Here is a 13195-nt window from a genome sequence, read left to right as displayed (position 1 = left end):
GCCTCAGCCTTCGACTCAACTAATTTGGCATGGTCTTTTTTCTCTCTAGCTTTTGTTTGTCTCTTCTCCATCCCCTTCTGCTATCTACTTCCTAAGGTGTGAGAGCCGTGCTGAGAGGATGAAAGGCTGACCTAGTGCCAGTCCTGAACGGCCTGCGGGAACTATGGGCACGGTACTCCTGACTAATCTAGCCCTTACCTTCAGTAGCGAAAGGAGGTGGACCGAATAGGCCCATTTACATAATCCAGGTTCCCCATGACCAGTAATAAAAATATAATCCCTTTATTAGAAGCTATGAGGCTAGCCCCAACCCAGGCTCTCCTTTGATCACGGCTCCGAACACTGAAACTACTGCCCACTCCTCAATGCCTACTAGTGCATTACCCACCCAAGCAGAGAATCAATCTCCAGAAGACATTCCTACCCACCCAACTTCCTCAAATTCAACTCCACCCCTGCAACCTTCATCAAACAACCAATCCTCCCTTATTACTACCTTGCAACCTTATTCTCCATCATTCCGTAATACTCCCTCTTCCACACGTCCCCGACTATCCACCACCGCCAACCCTACAGATATCTTAAATACTCTGTTTAGCCCAGCTAAATGGGACCGATTTTTCGTGATCCCTGCTACAGCTCCTTACTCAGGCAACACTCTTCTCTTTCAACAATGCCTCCAAAAACAAGTAGGTAGAGTCCCTTTCTATACCAGACGCGATCGCTCCCGTCTGGTAACAGTCAGATCAGAAACTGAATCTATAGCACTGTCAAATTTAACTGATCATTCTGGCAACCCCATTCCTGCAGAACCTCATCCAACCCTTAATACTTGTACCGGAACTGTCTCTCTCTCCCCAGCAAACTGCCCAGTCGATACTAAAGATTGGTCAGACTGTGGAGAAGACTTATTAGGATGCCTCAAAGACCAAGATGTGAAATCAGTACATTGCTACACCATTCCTCCTAAAGGTCAACGAAAGAATCCAACCAATATTGCCAAAATTACCTTCTGTACTCATGACCTTCCCTTACGTATCTACATTGGTGGACAATCCCTCCCTGTTCGACCATACCAACCCCCTCCACGTCAATGTCAAAACTGTTGGCGCTTTGGACATCCTGCCAAACATTGCCGTTCCACAGACCGATGCCCCATATGTGCCCAACCTGGTCATAATCGATCAAACTGCTCAGCACAAACACGAACATGTGCTAACTGCGGCGGCCCCCATAATGTATTTTATAGAGGCTGTCCCACTTACAAATTTGAATCTGAGGTAGCAACTCTCAGATACAAAAATGGTCTCACTTTACGTGAAGCCAGACAGGAAGCACGTCGACAAGGTTTCTCTCATACTCCATATTCTAGCAACATCGGTCGCTCAGCCCTTCCCCCTCCACCCAAAAATGTCCCCATTTCCACTTCTACATTCTACATCCCTCAGACCAATTCCTTTGCCACTCTAAACCCAGACACCCCAATCTCAACCACAGCTCCTATCTCAACTACAGCCCCAACACCAACCCCTCTCCCTCCCCGCACTATCCGCAGTAGACAGACTAAACGTTCTAACCCTTCTTCCCCTACAGCACAATCACCTCCACCTACCTATACCTTTGTTCCTGAGACACCAGTCTCCTCTTCCCCCCCTCATAAGAAAACCTTTATTCCACAAAACTCTCCAACCAATTCCATTGCAGAAACAATTACCTTCTCACAAAACTCTCCAACAAACTCCACTGCAGAAACAATGGATGACATTCAAAGCTATATGTTTGAGACACAAAATCCCATAACTCATGCTCCTTCCACACTTGAAGTGGTTGCCGATATTCATAACCCTCCTACTAATATTCCCCCTACACCCCTTCCTCCTACTCCCTCCCAACACAACCTAACCCCCTCAATCCCAACCACCACTGATATCCATCCTCCCAATACCCATCCTCCTGATATGCATCCCCCTCTTACTCACAGCACCCCTACACCCTTTCCTCCTAATCCCTCCCAAGACAACACATCCCCTTCAACTCCAACTATCCATCCTTCTGATATTCATCCTCCTAACACTAACACTCCCCACACATCTACTCCCTCCCAACACAACCCACCCCCTTCAACCTCAACTATAGGCACATTCTCCCTCCCTCCATCCCCTCTATCCTTTGCACTCCCTCCAGGATACACACGAGAATCACTCATGGCACAACAATGCCCTTCTCCAGACTCCCTACCTCCTAATATCCCACCCTTACACCCCCTAGCTCCTTCCCCTTCAAATTCCCCAACACGTAAATGTGTTATCATTCATAAATCAACTAGGATATAGCTCTCCTACATTGGAATATTCGCGGTTTCCGCTCTCATAGATCAGACCTACGTCATATCCTTGCTTCTTATAATCCATCTATTATCTGCCTCCAAGAGACTTTCCTCACACACCCTCCTATTCCAATTCCTAATTACCATTTTATCTCTTCCCCACACTCCCTTTATGTCTCGTCTATACTTATCCATCATAAAACACCTTATGTCATACCTCCCATACAAACTTCTGTCCCGTGCACAGCTATTCGCATCTTTCTTCGCCGCTGGATCACAGTGATTTCAGTCTACTTCCCATCCCATCCCACTGACTTTACTGCCTTTGATACTAATTTCCCAACTGCAACCACCTTTCCTCATAGTTGGTGATTTCAACTGCCGCCGCACTCTGTGGGGTGACTACCACCAACTCCCGAGGCCGATCTCTAGAACGCTTCCTCTTCACAAATAACCTAATTATTCTTAATTCAGATCGCCCCACACACTTTGACATGCGCGCACAATCCTTTTCATGCCTTGACCTCTCTCTATGCTCTCCTACTTTACATCTAGATTTCCATTGGTCAGTTCTAGACCACTTCCCCTATAGTGACCACTTCCCAATACTCCTTTCTCCTACTTCATATGTATGTACCACTTCCTAATCCCCTACAGTGGTGCTTTGATAGAGTTGACTGGCTTACTTTCACTTCACTCTCTACTATACCTATCCCTCCACCCCCCTTACCGTCCATTTCAGATATGCTACATTGTTTTACAACCACGATCCTAAGAGTTGCCTATACAGCCATTCCTCGAATTTCAAGACCTTTTACCTCTAAATGTGTTCCATGGTGGAATTCTGATTGCACCAAAGCGCTCCGCTTAAAACGAGCAGCCTGGAACAAACGAGGCACCCCTCACCAGCTATCAGCCCTTATTTCCTTTAAAAGAGCATCAGCCCATCTTCGCCGTACAATTAAAAACAGCAAAACAAATAGCTGGCAAAATTGTTTCCTCAATTACATCTACATTTATTTCAACTGTTTGGCGACGGATCCATAAATTATCAGGCAAACATTCCCCCCCCCCCCCCCCATCCTGCACCCGTCCTCCATATTCGAGATATTCTCATCTCTGAGCCTGTCGAAGTTGCTAATGAACTGGGCAACTATCTCAGCCAGGTCAGTAGTGGCTCTCACCTTTCCCCACACTGTTCTTCCATTAAAGCCATCAAGGAACACACCCCTATTACCTTCACCCTATCCTCTGATGAGTCCTATAATGCTCCTTTTTCTTCTTCTGAACTCAACGCTGCATTACAGTCGTGCAGCAACACTAATGAAGGCCCTGATGGTATTCACTATCGTATGCTCCGACACCTCCCATCTTCCTCTCTATCCTTCCTTTTAACTATTTTCAACCACATATGGACGTCAGGAAATTTTCCTTCTCATTGGCGAGATGCTCTTATCCAAAAACCCAGTAAATCAGGTACCCTACCCCAAGATTACCGCCCCATAGCTCTAACTAGCTGCTTGTGCAAACTACTAGAACGAATGGTTAACTTCCGTTTAATGTGGTACCTAGAATCTCATAATCTCCTTTCCCCTTCCCAGTTTGGTTTCCGACGTGCCCGAAGTACAGCAGACCCACTTGCCCATTTCGAGACATGCATTACATCGGCATTTGCACGCCATGAATCCGTATTAGCCATATTCTTTGATCTAAAAAAAAAAAAAAAAAAAAAATGATACCACATGGCGGTACCATATCCTATAACAGTTGTCCTCCCTAGGTTTACGTGGAAATATGGGCGTTTTCATTAAATCCTTCCTTTCTAAACGTACTTTCCAGGTCAAAATTGCCTCTTCCACATCATCCTTTCCCCAGTTCGAAGGTATCCCATAAGGAAGTGTGCTTAGTACTACTTTATTCGTTCTTGCTGTAAATGACATAGTCTCAGTCTTACCACCAGGAGCCCAGGCATCACTATATGTTGATGACTTAACCATCTACGCATCTGGCACATCTATACCAGATCTCCATCAATTCCTTCAGTCTGCAATAATATCAGTAACTTCTTGGGCCACTAACCATGGCTTTCGCTTCTCTACCTCCAAATCTTTCCCCATCCTTTTCTATTGCTCACGTACAGTTCCCAAACCACTACTCTTCTTATATAACGCTCCACTCTAATACCGTTCTTCTGGCAAATTCCTAGGCGTTATATTTGACTCCAAATTGTCCTGGCGAGACCATATCTTGTACATTAAAGAGACCAAAGGCGAAGTTTGCTGAATATCATTACATAACGCAGGAGCTGGAAGGCGTCAAAGAAAAAACTTAAACAATACTTCAGATTATCTCTGGGCTGCAGAGGACTTGCAATATAAGGCGACTCGCCTTATATTGCAAGTCCTCTGCAGCCCACCCTTCCTCATACTAGGCGATTTCAACTGGCGCCAGACTTTAGGGTGATTCCACCACAACTTCCCGTGGTCGATCCGTAGAACACGTCCTTTCATCAACTGACCTCATTATCCTTATTTCAGATCGCCCCACAAATTTGACATGTGCACACAATCGTTTTCATGCCTTGACCTTTCTTTATGCTTCCCTTCCCTCTATTTAGACTTCCACTGGTCAGTTCTAGACCACTTTCCAATCCTCCTTTCATATGTCCCACTTCCTAATTCCCCACGATGGTAATTTGATAGAGCTGACTGGCAAACTTTTACTTCACACTATTATTTCTCTCCCTCCATCCCCCTTCTCACCCATTTGATATACTACAATATTTCTCAACAACAGTATTAAGAGCTGTTTGTATAACCGTCTGATTGTACTAAAGCACTTTGTTTAAAACGTGCAGGGTGGAAGAGCTATCGCTATAAACAAAATATCAAACCAACTATCGTTCCTTCTCTTTTAAATGAGCGTCCGCCCACCTTCGATCCGCAATTCGGAACAGCAAAACAAGTAGCTGGTAAAAATGTCTCCTCTGTTACATCTACCACATTTATCTCGGCTGTCTGGCGACGGATCCACAAACTATTAAGCAAGTATCCCCCCATCCAGCCCCTGCCCTCCATATTCGAGATACTCGTTACCTGATCCTCAAGTCACTAATGAACCGGGTGATTATTTCAGCCTTTCTTCACACTTCGCTTCCATTAGGACCACCAAAGAATGCACTTCCATCACATTTTTCCTCTCCTCTGATGAGTCGTACAATGCTCTTTTTTCTTTCTCACTACACACTGCCTAACAATTATGCCACAACATCCATGTACGCTCCGACACCTTAACTGTCGTCAGCCACATTCTCATGGCAGAAAATCTTCTTCCTTACTGGTGCGAAGCCCTTATTCTCACTTTCTTAAAACCCAAGAATTTGTGTACCTTCCCATAAGATTATCGCTCCATCGCTCTAACAAGCTGCTTCTGCAAGCAACTAGAGTGAATGGTAAACTCTTGCATAATGTGGTCTCGAAATCTCCCTCCTTCCCAATTTGGATTACGGCGTGCCCGAAGCACAGCTAACCCCCTAGCACATTTCGAGACATATATTACATTCGCATTTCCACACCATGACTTCATATTAGCCTTCTTTTTACCTAGAGAAGGCATATGATGCCACACGCCAGTATCATATTCTCCAAAAACTGTCCTCTCTAAGCATACATGGAATTATGGTTGTCTTTTATAAAGTCCTTCCTCTCCAAACACACTTTTTAGGTCAAAATTATCTCTTCCACCTCATCAACTTTTCCTCTTGTCGAAGGGGTCCCACATGGTAGTATTCGTTGCACTTCAACGAATACTATATGTTGATAACGACCATCTATGCCTCTGGCACATCTATACCTTACTCACCAACTTCAGTCAACTATATCATTAGTATATTCCACTGCCACTAATCATGGCTTTCGTTTTTCCATTACCAAATCATTCTTGTTTGATGGAAAATCAGGCAGATTGGCTTGCAGCATTTTATTTGACTTGGATGCGCATGACTTGCCAACTAGGCAGAAACTCCTACATCTTCCCTCCCAAGACAAAAGTCAATGGGCAATTACGCTCTAACAATCTGATAAGATAAACATAAGAAAATAAATCACTAGCCTGAAAGTTATTACAAAACAACGGACCACAATAAACTGAAGAAAAAAAAACAACTATTAGGTTATTAAGATACATAATCGTCCAGCTATTGCGGGCGAGACCTCTGCCTCTGGGGCCACGTAGGAGATGATTCAGGTGACATTTGCTGTGCTGGCGAGCTAAGGGGTGTCCAGTGACAATGCCTCCTTCAGGTTACTGCGGTTAAATAGAAATATGCGGCCACTTCCATCGATCCTAACAACGTACTGGCGATATAGGCGGACTTCCACCAAGGTGCTCGACATGCCCCATGCCTTCGTGGCTTGGTCTTGAATCCACACGCTGGATCCATGCTGCAGACGGCGTCGTTGTCGATAGTGGATACCACGTTGATCCAGTGCAACCTCGTTCTAACTAGCCATCTGCAACTCCCTCTTGTTCAGGATTTGTCGCCACTGGGGATCGATCTTGTAGTTCACCCTGGCTGTGGGGATGCCATCCCTCAGTTGCCTGCCTATTATCATATGTACAGGAGACATTCACCCCAAGCAAGGGAGTGTTTAAGTACTGAAGAAGAGCAAAGGATATCTTATAAGTGTCCAGACTGCCTCATGCTCCCACATTGTCCGGCAATATTCTCTTGGCTGTCTTCACAGCAGCCTCAGCACAGCCATTAGACTGTTTGTACTGAGCAGAAGAGGTGTCGCAACACCCCATCTCTTGAGAGAATAAGCCATATTCTCACTAAGTTGCTCCCACCGTCCGTTCAAAGCTGCTCTGGGGCTCCCCATCTGGTGAAGTAGTGGCGAAAGTGCTTATTATCTTGCAAGAGAAACCAGTGGTGTGTGATTTCCACCCATGCAGTGAGTCTGTCGGCATGTACCAGGTACGTCTGACCTCCAAATGAAATAAATCAGTCTGCTGGAATGGAAACTTTGGTGGAGGAGTTAGTAGAAGAGGCTCAGGCGACTGTGAGGGTGCATTGGTGTTGGAGGAGTTGCACGCGGCACGGTGGTACTGTAGGTCGCCTTCTATCCCAGGCCAGTATACCACTTGCCTCGCTCTCCTCAGCATGGAGTCGAGGCCCTGGTGGCTGGTGTGAAGATTGGCCGCTACTTGGCCACGCAGAGCTTCAGGGATGACACAACCCTTGCCAAAGGTGTACGTAACCATACCTCCTGCTACAGCCAATCTGTCCCTCATACTGTAAAACGGCCTGACGCTGGCAAGCTCCTGCGACCTGTGAGAACCCCAGGCACTGTTGATAACTTTCCACAAGTAGCTGGTAGCAAGGGTCCTCGACTGACGAGATCTTCGTCTAGAGTAGCATGCTACTTAGGTCCAGGGAGGCTACAGTGGCTGCTGCCATGGCTGTAGCAGTGATGGCATCCTGTTCTTCGTCCACCTCATCTGGGCATGCCCTGGTTTCAGGATATCTCAACAAGAAGTCTGCTGCCACGTTATGCTTTCCAGGTAAGTAACGTATCGTGAATTTGTACTGCAATGTTCTCTCCTTCAAGCGGAACTAGCGTGGGTTGGAAATATCCTTGAGGGCCTTATCGCCAAACAGCCTCACCAGAGGCCAGTGATCTGTAGCAATGACGAGATTTGGGCGCCCTAACAGAGACGGGCCTTGCTTAGGCACCAAGCTACAGCTAGGGTCTTTCCTTCCACAGGCGCATACCCCAACTCAGCAGGAGTGAGGTGCCAACTGCCGCACAGTGCCAGAGGTGCGGTGGCTGATGGGCATGAGCAGTACTGCTGCATGACGACGAACCCAATACTTTCTTTGCACCAATCTGTAATGGCTATGGTTGGTCGAGTTTTGTCGTAGTATGCCAGTCCCTTAATGGCTATCTTACAGACAGCCTGCACGAACGTATGTCGGTGTTGGAGGGCTGTGCAGGCATCCTGAAGTACTTGATGGCAGTCAGGCGTTCCATGGAGGGCTCATGTGTCCCAGCCCAAATGGTAGCCCACAAATGAGACCTTACAGAACTGGAAATTTTCTGGCTTCAGCATCACCCCAGTTTTGGCTTCTTCAACACTGGTGTCGTAAAGGAGAGTGTCGTCAATACACTTGTACTTCCGGGGCAGGTCCTTGATCGAACCTATTGGTGTAAGCATCCCCTACTGAACAATGCCCCATGGGTGTCCTTCAGTACTGATACCTGCCCCATGGCGTGATGAAAGTTGTGAGTCACCGACTCTCCTCATCCAGCTCCACTTGGTGGTAGCTCCAATGGGCATCAGCCACAGTTTTATAGGAGTGCACCAGGACTCCTGAGGCCATGTCAAAGGGTACAGGGGTGTGATGAGTCTCCCACAAGCAGCGTTCGTTGAGTTTACTAAAGTCAACCGTGCGGCGAGGTTTTCCCGATTCCCCACCACTACCATGCTGGCACACCATTCCGTCTAGACTTCTGCTTCACAGTGTTTGGGAACTGAGACGGGGATTGAGAAGCATAGAGAACAGCATTGGCAGATGGATGTGGTGTGGAGGCCCTGTCATCACTGGCAGTGGGTACCATTTAGTGTCAAATGTTGATGCTGTAAAATGGGCTAGAAGCCACTCTTGCAGCCTTGGCACATTCTCCTCCAATGGCAAAAAAGGCATGGCCTACAGACTGGGTGGCGGTTTTGGTCTGTTCTGGTGTACAACCTCATACTCCAACCCATCCACCGCAACAACTGATGGCGGTGGATGCAGGAAATCTGCATGTACTAGCCCAAGATCCCTGCAGGCAGAGAGGGATAGGTAAACCTTGTCCACTGGCTTGACAAAGTAGATATCCTGAATGGTGGAACGGTTTGGAATACTAATGCGACAGGGTGAAACCTGAACAGGCAGGTGGACATTGGCCAGGTCTTGAAGTCCTCCTTGCCCCTGGAGGTGCTAAGGTGAGGCCGAGTGCATTCATCAAAGTAGGTCCAGCCACACAAACTTGAGCGCCAATGTCAGCTATGGCTGTGACTGCATGTTGTGCCCTGTCATTGTCCCCAGTCACTAATACCTGCAGCCGAGGTTGGTCCATCATCTAAGCTGTAGCCGCCACTGCACTAGCCACAGCATCTACACTCGCCTGCTTCTTCCCTCTACACACTCTTGCAGTGGCCCAGCTTCCCACAGGCATTACAAGTTGCATTCCCAGCTGGGCATATAGCTTTACCTGGCTGATGGCGGTTTCCACAATAGCCACATGGACTGTGGACTTCTTTCACAGCCAGGCAGCTGCTCTGACGTCATCCAAGTTGTTAGTGTCACTGGTAGTGTCAGTGCCGACAGCATCCTTCTGTGGCGCCTCGAACACCACACAGTATGCTCTTAGGTTCTCAACACTATCGAACGGATCACAGCCCTGGAATACCTCACACCGGAGGGTTGGCTCGTGCAAGCCACCAGCCAGCTTGCTCAGTAAAATGTATTGGGTTATGTCACTGCCACAGGCTGGACAGTCGAAACCACAATCCAACACTTTCTGGCTGCACCGTGTAAAGTATTCACACACAGATTCACCAGAAGCTTTGGCATCACTAAAAACCTCTGATCGCTGCACAGGCTGGTTGGAGGCTCATAACGCTATTTTACTAACGCCGTCCATGGCTTCATGGGGTAGCCATCTCTTACATCTCTGCGACATGTTCGATGGAAAATCACACAGATTAGCTAGCAGCGCTTCATTTGACTTCCATACAGTAGCCAGCGTGGTCTCCGACAGTTGTTTCGGATGCACCTGAGTTGCCTAGGCAGACTCCTACATTTCCCTATCCTCTTCTCCATTACCGTTCGTCTGGAAAGTTCCTTGGACTTATTTTTGACTCCTGGCGTGACCATACATTTTCCATCGAGGAAATGCTTGTCACTGTCTAAAATTTACAAATTTACATATCCTGGGTCTCAGTCCGCAAATCACTCTTCCATCTTCACATCGCCTTGATCTTATCCAATCTTGAATATGGATGCCATATTAGTTCATCAGAATTTACCTCCCTACTTGCTCTGCTTGATACAATCCACCACTGAAGCCTTTCGCTTCTCTCCAGTTGAGAACTTGTATGCTGAGTCAGACATGCCATCTCCCTATTCCCTTCCCTCTTTCTAATGCTATGCCCACTTCCACCAGCTCTCCCTCACCAAACTAATTATCTCTTGATCTCTACTTCCTACCTGTGCTTCATCTCCACATTTACCAACTTCTTCAACAATTCGCACAATACTTTCCTTTCCCATTCCCACATTTGCTCCTCTGTTTTCCCTGACCGACCAAATTCAGATATCCCACCTGTCCTTCTTGCCCACTTTTGACCGTTGTTTACATTGATGGCTCCAGATCCACCTCAGGTGCTAGTTTTGCAGTTGCCTTCCCAACTTCTACATTCTAATACCCCCTACCTCCTGAGTCCAGTGTCCTTAATACAGAACTGTATGCATTCCTTTTTCGTCTGTAAGGTTCAGGATTGGTTGTTCTTGTTATCAATACACTACAAATCTGTCAGGTTTTACTGGTTGCCCAGCCATGTCGGAATCCCAGGCAATGAACAGGCAGATAACCTAGCATGCTTATTACTATATCCACACCATACAAACCCCGTTTTTCGTATCCCAGCCATGGATTATTACCCTAATATTGACTTTCCTTTTTATGCTCAATAGCAAACCTTCTGGTCAAGTCTTGTTACCAATAAATTACAAACAGTAAAAGCATCTCCTGGTCTTCTTTTCATAAGTAAAGATGTTGGGAGACGGCTGTTGCCCACTTGTGTATTAGCCATACTCGCCTTACTCACTCCCACCGAATGTCATGCTCTAAACCACCCCTATGTTCCCTATGTAATGTTTCCCTTTCATTCCCACACATTCTGTTGTCCTGTCCACGTTTTATCGCAGCTCATACCTCTGTTTTTCCTCACCTATCATGCCTACACGGATCTCCCAACCTATCTGACATCCTGATGGAATCCCGCACTTTCAGCATTGAAAACATTATTTTCCTTCCTCAGACACATACGTATCCTTCATGTAATCTAATCCCATCTTGCTTATTCCTAACAACCCACTCACTCACTCACTTCCTGCACCTCTACCCATCTTTATATCCCTTCCGGTACCATCCTACTACTGTTTGACTGTTGATGTTAAGCACCTAACCATTAACATACTCCCCATATTTACCCTTTTCGATATCATACCTTCCTATAGTGCTCATGACCTTCGATGGCCTAGCACATTTATCTTGCTTTTAACCATTGGCATTCTACCCATTTCCTTTATATATATATATATATATATATATATATATATATATATATATATATATATATATATATATATATATATATATATATATATATATGCGTGCGCGTGTGTGTGTGTGTGTGTATCTATATATGTACATATGTACATATATGATATATATATATATACATACATACATATATATATATATATATATATATATATATAGATATAGATATATATGTGTGTGTGTGTGTGTGTGTGTGTCTGTGTGTGTGTGTGTGTTTGTATGTATATGTGTGTGTGTGTATGCGTGTGTGTGTGTGTGCGTGTGTGTATGTGTGTGTGTGTGCGCGCGTGTGTGTGTATTTGTGTGTGTGTGTGTGTGTGTGTGTGTGTGTACGCATGTGTGTGTATTTGTGTGTGTGTGTGTGTGTGTGTGTGTGTGTACGCATGTGTGTGTATTTGTGTGTGTGTGTGTGTGTGTATATGTATCTTTCTTTAATGATTTTACTTCTAGATTTAGCAGCGAAGTGCCACTGACGGTGTCGAAAAAGTTGGTTCGATAAGAAATAGGATGAATAAGATGCTATTCCCCGTTATAAAGGAAGGTATTGAATGCATATTTTATACTTTAAACACAACCCCCCGCCAAATAGAATAAATACAGACGTTATCTTTAAGAGGAATATTTATGCCAAAGGTAAGATCTTAAACGCCAGTCTCCGTGTATAGAAGAAGACAGTGATAAGAATATCCAGTAATTGAATAAACGAATCCACAGAGTACGCGAATATTCACTAATTGGCATCTGCGTTTGATCGAGTTCGTATCCCACCTTTGTTAATTTGCAAATGTCGGCAATTTCAATAAATCATTTGAAGACGTTTCCTATTTTTTTCGTATTGTTAGGACTTAATCCAGTCTTTTTCTCAGCCTCTCTTTCTGTCTTATTGATTTATGCTCAGGAGCTGCCTATGCACTTGGGTGAATAAGCATCTGAGTTTTAGGACAAGGACCGGGAAAATGTGACTTATTTCAGCACGGATTTGCAAGGGTTGCGCATCGGGAAGAAGAGGTCACCCTAGGAGGTAATTGATAACATAAAAGTGTTATGAAAAATGTGATTTTTTCTTATGTGATGAACTATATAAACCCAGTTATTTACGATAAAATATACTTACACACATACACGCAAACAAGGAATACATATGTTTTTTATTTTTCTATCTTCCTCAAAGAACAATGATTTCCAACGAGACAGCATTTTTGTTCCTTGACTATATAAATGCAATAACATCTTATATGTTTGCAGACTGGCGACTTTGTTCTGTATTTATTTCCATCTGCCTTTTTTAACGTGTGATGAAAAAAAGTTTCTTACTTAAGCTCGTTACCCCTTGGGAAAAACAGGAAATCTCTCATCATATTTGTTATTTTCTCAGCGAGAGCATAGTCTAATAATACGATTAATAATAGCATAAATTCATACTCAATAAAGAGACTAAGGATTTTATGCACAGCTGTAAATGGGCGCGGAGGGA

General features: G+C 45.2%; 1 pseudogene; it reads right to left on the bottom strand.

Annotated features, from left to right (window-relative positions):
- Nucleotides 1-7319: 7319 nt before the first annotated feature.
- LOC138860838 (uncharacterized) lies at nt 7320-10056 on the bottom strand (annotated as a pseudogene).
- Between the last annotated feature and the right edge of the window lie 3139 nt (nt 10057-13195).

This window comes from Penaeus vannamei, chromosome 43 (genome assembly GCF_042767895.1).
Source record: "Penaeus vannamei isolate JL-2024 chromosome 43, ASM4276789v1, whole genome shotgun sequence".
Classification (NCBI taxonomy): Eukaryota; Metazoa; Arthropoda; class Malacostraca; order Decapoda; family Penaeidae; genus Penaeus; species Penaeus vannamei.
This window is presented reverse-complemented; position numbering and strand designations above follow the sequence as displayed.